Here is a 7,511-nt window from a genome sequence, read left to right as displayed (position 1 = left end):
TTTGAGCCTTCAGGATAACATTTTCAGCCCGGGCCGTTTCCAGGTCAGAAGTGGAAGAGGCAAGTTGGGCTTCAAGGGCCTCTATTCTTTGGTTGGCCTCCTCCAACTTCTTGTTCGCATCCTCCAGGCCAACCTTCCAAGCCTTAGCTTGGTGAATCGCCCCCTGAAAATGGGCGTTCGCCTACAAGAAACACAGCAAAAGTATGAGACGAGAAAATCGGAAAGGCAACTATGAAGGGCAAAGGAAAAAGACGTACCGTCGCCAAAGCCTGAGCTCCAAAAAGCTCGTTCCCCTCTAAGTCCTGTTGAAGGACAAAGTCTTGATAGTCGACCGGGGAGATAGAATGCTTAGACCATTCCTTGGCAAGCGCTGTGCTACCAACAATTGAATCCTTGCCCCGGATTCCCCAAGCAGGTTGAAAGTAAGACCTTGGCTTCTGCTTGGTGTGTAAAACTTGGCTGGGGCCTTCTTCGCCTGCTTCCACTGCTTGGAGTAGGAACTCCGGAAAGCGATCCCCAAGGCGCGGGTCTTTAAAGACCTTTCCAGCACGCTTCATCCTGGTTGTCTCCAGGTCTTTAGGCTTTGTAGCCTCCTCAATTTTCTCAGCCACTGCAACAAATGAGATAAGTAAGTTGAGGAATCAGCAAAATAGAAAATGAAGGAAATAAAAAGAGATGTACAGGGAAGGAAACTTACTTTTCTTGGGGACGGGAGAAAGGCCACGTTCTACAAGAACGGTCTCCCTGATAAGATCCCAAGAATGGGAAGTCCCATTATCTTGCGTTAGGAGGCTGAAAGCTCTAGCCTCCGCCTCAGACAAAGTTATATCGTTTGGGCTCCCATCAACGGCAAGCCCAAAAGACGATCGAAATAGGGTGCCCCAATTGCCACCCTCCCAAACGACGAACAAAAAATCTTTCTTCCACCCCAAGTTGTTGTCAGGGATGGACTTCCCGTTCACAATGTGGGGAATAGTAGGGCGCTGGTTTAAAGAAACCCAACCCGGATTCTTATCAGGGCTGTTCTTGAACTGAAAAATCTTTTTGAAGACAGCAACAGAAGTGGGGACATTGTGTTTGGCGCATTGAGACAGATAGCACAGATTGAGCCTCCAAGAATTAGGGGGAGTTGGCAAGGGCTGATGCCCACATCAGCTAGCAAAAGAGGAATGAACGGGTGGAAGGGGAGTCTGATACCTTCCCTTAAAGTATCCCTGTAGATGCATAATGCGTCAATCTTCCACTGGCAGCCCTACCGGCCGGACCTGCAAGAACCAGTTTGAAAGGTTCCTTGATCTTGAAATAGCTGCTCAACTTTTTCATCTCTTTTGGGTCCCGCAAGGCACTAATATGGTCGTGCGCGTCCAGATGCGCATCAGACGGGTACTCGTCCCCTCAGGTGTTGATCATGTCAATCAAGGAAGTGTACCTTGATTGAATAGGGAATTCATTGGACTTTCTAGCCACTTTCATCTTGGCCAAACGAGTCATTTTCTTATCAGCCATCTGAAAAAAGGGCACATAAAGAGATAATTTTAAAAGCGCACACTATGCAAAAATAAGCACAAGGAGTAAAGGGAGAAATTTTACCTGAAGAAATGCTCCTAAAAAGGCTTTGATACTCCGACTTACTGTTATTGCTCTAAGATTCTTAGCAGAAGAAGAAAGAAGAAGAAATTAGAAATGAGAAAGTGAGGAGCAGTAGACTCTCCTCACTCCTTTATATAGGAGGAAAAGTGAAGTTGAAGGGACAAAAACCCAGTAAGGATAGAGGCCCAAAGAAAAAAGCCCAGAAAAAGGAACGTTCCAGAATATTCCAAGGAATTCTAGAGAATTCTAAATAGGGTATTTTGGTATATTAAGCCCAGATCAATAAGAGGCCCAATAAAAGTTGAAAGACCCAAATTCGAGAGGCCCAATAAGAGTTAAAAGGCCCAAATCAAATTGGGATTTGGGAGAAGCCCAGTAAGAATTAAGAAGGCCCAAATCCAATTAGGATTTGGAAAAATACAATGCCCTAATAAAGGCCCAAAAAAGAAGGCTAGGCCCAAACTGAGGCCCAATCAAAAATGGATTAGATGGAAGTCCTAAAAGACCAGGATTCAGGTCAAATTTCAAGTCGTGAATCATGCTCGAAATCTTTCGAGCAGGCACCCGAAAAGAACGGGTATAAAAGATCAGAATTCAGGTCGAATTTCAGGTCGTGAATTCTGCTCGAAATCCTTCGAACAGACACCCGAAAATTACGGGTATAACAGAACTGGATTGAGGTCAAAACATGGACCAGGAATAAGGTCGAATCAAACAAAACATTTTTCAAGTATGGGGTACAGAAACCTGGACTTAAATCCAGGACGAAGAATTGACTAGGATCCTGGTCGAAGTCCAGGTGGTGATTCCTAGTCGAAATCTAACGACCAGGAAGCAAATAAGCACAAAATTTTCGACCTAGATCCAGGTCGAAGGTTCGACTAGGATCCTGGTCGAATTCCAGGTCGTGAATCCTAGTCGAAACCTTACGACCAGGAATCACAATGAGGACAAATTTTCGACCTAGATCCAGCTCGAAGGTTCGACTAGGATCCTGGTCGAATCCAGGTCGTGGATCCTAGTCGAAGTCCTTCGACCAGGATTGCAAGGCTGGCCCAAAATTCGACTAGGATCCAGGTCGAAATTTCGACTAGGATCCTGGTCGAAAAAGGGGCTGGAAATTTGAAAAAAATTGTGGAAAATTGCAGAAAATTTGGAAAAAACCCGGAAAAAGGGAAAATTCCTGAAAAAAATACCAGAAAATTCCTAAAAATAGGGAGAAGGTAAGGAAATAAAGAGGGAAGTTTTTAACAAACCCTGGAGCCGCGTACAAGGCAAATCGTTATAAACGTGTAGGTCGCTCCACACTTTACGCAAAACGATACCTTGTAAGGGAATAAATGAACTTAACTTTCGCGAAATCTTATACGGTTTCCCAAAAGTTGGGGGGCAAATGATAGGGATAAATAAATCCTGATTATATAATATTATAGTAACTATAAATGGTTGGGCTGCAAGGCCCAATAAGAAGATGTATGACATTCAGACCAAAATGGTCAACACATTGATCGGGCCCGATGGACCAGATCAGGCCTGATGGAACAAAGAAGGCCCAAAAACCCTGAATATTAATTAATTTCGTAATTAATTAATAAGGGAAAAATCAGCTATTGAGAAGAGTCCCGATAAGGATATAAATCCTTGTAGATCAGTCTCAAAGGGACCTGAAAGGATAAGGAATCAGTTTCCTACTATTTAGGACTCCAAAGTCCATTCTAATTATGAGACTTGCCCACCAAGTCTCCTATATCAAGTCCAATTCAAGGACCACCAGCATCTATATAAGGGGCCTCACCCCATAAATCAGAACTACGTTTTTTGGCTTGATTCTCTAATTCACAGAGATACGTAGACATCTCGTAAAGGCAGAGTTAAGCTACGAAACACGAGAGCAGCCATTAAAGGCCTTGAGCTCCCGAACCTTAGTAATAAATACAGCAAATAATAACCTTAGTTTTTTATCCATAACAATATTAGTTACAGAAAGATGTGAGCATGAGAAAAGTTTAACGCTAACAATTTAAAGAGATATGCGAGCAAATAGGAGATGCAGGAAATAAAAAGTGCAACATGAAGTGGGACGCGTGCTAAAAATATAAAACACGAACATGAGAGCTCGCATGTGCGAGCCCGGTATCCTTAACTTTTCTGGTTCTCTTTTTTGATTTCTTCTTTTGAGGAGTCAGCCTCACTCCTTCCTTCAAGAACCCACACGCGACCAGGTTCGAGGTCGTAATGAGTTTACGGATATCTCTGCCCGCAAGAGGAGATTAAGGAGGTTGTCCACTTTTATTTTTTCTTTCCCTTGAAGGACAGTTTGAGGCAGGGTGGCTGGTGATAAAAAATTAGGTTAGTAAAATGGAACATTATAAAGAAATTAAGGGAAGTGCGTCCAGAGGAAACTCACATGGATTATAGTAAAAGTGAGTTTGGACTCGGGGTATTTCATGAATGTAGAAGTATGGGCTCTTCCACTTCCCTGAGTTACTGGGCCCATTATGGATAAGGTTCTTCTTGTTGTAGCATGGCCAGACAGAGAGATAGAAATACCCAAAGTCGTTTGGCGAGTGCTTCAAGTTGATAAAGTAACCTATTTGCCTTGCGGTTAGATGGGGGTACCCACACTTGTGGTACATTATGTACAGAGTAATGGCGGCCCGGTATCCATTCTGGTTGATTTGTAATGGTGCGAGCTGGTAGTACTCGCACACATCTCTTATGAAAGGGTGGAGAGGTGAATAAATCCCTAACCTGAGAAGGAAGGTGGAAAGGACCATGCAAGGCACCCTGCCCCCATTCTCAGGGTAGTTGAACCTATAGCATCGCATGTGCGGCCTAGGCAGGATAACGTGACCCTCGAGATGGAACTGCTCGATAAGCTCATCTAGGTGCTTCTGGGTAAGGGAAGATGTGAGGTCACGGCAGGCAAGGACTTTTGTCTCCTCTTGGGCCGAGGTCGAGCTCTTAAAAATGATTTCACCCTCTAGATCGGGCTGAGAAGGAGGCACATACGGTTCAGGAGAAGCCGCAAGAACATAGTTGTAGTTGCAGATGTTGACTTGGCTTGTCACATCTGCCACCTCCTCACTCCTAGGGGAATCATAAGACCAATGCGAGCCGTCTTCTTCACCCTCGAGCCCTATGATGGGATATTCTGCGGTAACGGGATTTTTCCCTTTATTGCTGTCATAGTAAGCGATGCCCAAATCGCTGTCAGTGGATTCAGAATCAAGACAAATAGGGTCGAGGTCATTAGCTGCATTTTGCTTAAGGCGAGCCTCTCTCTCCCGGGCCATTTCCTTTAGGATCTCCTATGCTCGCTCTTTGTCAATAGGAGTGGGCTCGCGTCTTAAAAGTTCTTCTACTTCAAGTGATGCAGGAATCTTGAAAATATCCACAGATCTATTTCTGCAATCATAAATATTAGTCTCCCTGGTGTAATCTTCAGGGTTGGGGTCAAGATGGAGGTTTAGCGAGCTGGAACCACTAGCTCGCATCAAGTTCTCAACTCGAGCAATGTTTAGGGCCCCTTGGGGGTGATAGCAGAGCTGGGAGAAATAGGTTGGCTGAGGAGGCCAAAGGGAGAGATGAGCTCGCGTTGGAAGTCCTTTGAGCCCCTCTACTCAGGTGGATATTGGTTCAAAGGAGATGGAGTAGCTGAAGAACGAGCTGGGCTGGAGGATGAACGAGACGACCCGTAGGAGCGAGCAAAAGACGCACTCAATATCTGTAAGAGATGGTAGAAGTTAGTGTGTGGCCCTAAAATATATAAAAATTAATAATAATAATAATAATAATAATAATAATAATAATAATAATAATAATAATAATAATAATAATAATATAGGGTCGCACCTAAGTGTCCTCACATCACACACGGGGTCGCGCCTAAATGTTTATGCGAGCCAGACGAGCTCGCATCGTAGTTAGTGATTGTGTGTGAGCTCGCATTGAGCAGGTGGTGTGTGCTCGCATGGTGCATATGAACAAACAAGAATGAGAATGCATGTTTTTGGATCAAAGGGGTACCTATAGATGATTCAAAATATGATCCTGATGAGTCTATTGCCGGAGAATATCGTCGCCGGTAGACGGTTCTTGTGGTGATGATTGTTTTGGCCGTGGTAGATTCTTGAGCAAAATGGACAACAATTTGTTAGTGTTCTTGGCAAAGTGAAAAAAATGAAGTTGAAGTTCCACATATTTATGAGGGGTAGGAGAGAGAAAGAGGAAGCGACACGTGTCATCATCTCAGAGGATGACATGGATCCCTACACCAACTGTCCTACAGCTGTCATGGGTTCAAAACTCATGACCGTTGGAAGGCATGCGAGGCGGCCAGATGCAACCTCGTGAGCTCGCACTCGCAAGATAAGAAAAGCTAATGTTGGAAAATTCCTAGCCTTAAGATGCGACCAGAAATTTTGGGGGTAGTTGTTATGCCCGCTTTCAGTCATGGGTCCAAAAACAGGTCCCTGTGGGTGCATTGGAGAATTGGGCTCACACATGTGGGCCAGAATTGTGGATTCATATGTGAGTGGGGCTAGCACATGCGGGCTGAGCTCTCATGTGTGGGTTAAGCTCTCATATGCGAGCCGGGCCCCCATGTGTGAGCTGGGCTCCCATATACGGGCTGGGCTCGTGACGTGTGAGTTGGGCTCAGGTGCCTATATGCGAGATGGGCTCATGAGACCATATCTTGTGCAAAATAAAGGAGATATCTTATTTATTGATTTAGAGAAGAGGCGGTGCGAGCCGAGGCGACCAGGCTGGCCCGCATGTGAGGACTTTGTGTGTAATATGGAAAGTGACTCATAGATGAATGAGTTGCTCGTAAATTTTGGGGCCGACTCGGGGTATTCCTGCAATCACAGGAAGAAATGCGAAGATGCCGCGATATTGTAGGAAGCGTGTGGAGTCGGTCGAGATTTACGTGACTAATTGGCTGAAGGTCTGACTTTATCATGGGCTTGGGCTGCACGGGTCGAAGAACCCTAACCCTAGCCTACGTGACTTGTTCCCCAAAAACTACGTGAGGTTTGATCCCTATAAATAGGGTACGTAGGCACTTGTATGAGACATGAGTCGACACTCGATAGAGAATAACAAAAACCCTATTTTTTCTTGAGAAGTCAACATACGAGGTCAGCCACCACCATATGCAACCTTCCTCCGCCTTCAAACACCATTCTTAATCCTTGTTCTGACCATCAACCTCCAAAACACTGTTATACGAAATTATCCCTATAACAAATTCCTTTCTCGTTTTTTATCATAGGATTTTCAGCATAATTTGCATATAAACTTCTCTATAGCATCGCACAATCCTTTTGATAATAAACAAACATTCATAACATAACCTAGAAGAGATTGAGATACTATTTTCAGAAAACTTTGCTCGATCGAGAAAGAATTTAGTTATCTCAACTCTTAATTTTCTTTCTCAATATGTATTATAAAAACCCTAAAACTGTGGAATTTTTACGACTCACCATGTTAGGTTATCCTAAATAGAAATAGTTTATTCACTTATACCGTTTCCAAAATTGAACAAATGTGCTTTTTAACTTCTTATTTTGTATTTTGCGAAAAAATATTGAAAATTATAGAAATTACTTTATGGCCTAAAGCCTGGTCAAAACATTATAACAAATAATTGTCTCATCCTCCTAGGTGGCTTTACGAGACACAAATAACTATATTTATTTGAACATGTCTGTTTATTTTAAAATATATGTACTTGAGCTGGTGTACGAGATTTTTAAAAATTATATTAACTTATACCGATATACATGCCTATTTATTTTTAAACTTAATAACTTAAACAGTTTAGCATCTACTTTTTTTTTCTTAAAATCAATTTTAACACCTCTAATAATTTTGAAAAATAATTTATCTATTTTAACATGCTAACTACAAAA

The sequence above is a fragment of the Apium graveolens genome, chromosome 7 (assembly GCF_009905375.1).
Source record: "Apium graveolens cultivar Ventura chromosome 7, ASM990537v1, whole genome shotgun sequence".
NCBI lineage: Eukaryota > Viridiplantae > Streptophyta > Magnoliopsida > Apiales > Apiaceae > Apium > Apium graveolens.
The sequence above is the reverse complement of the archived record's forward strand: the minus strand, read 5'-3'. Positions refer to the sequence as shown.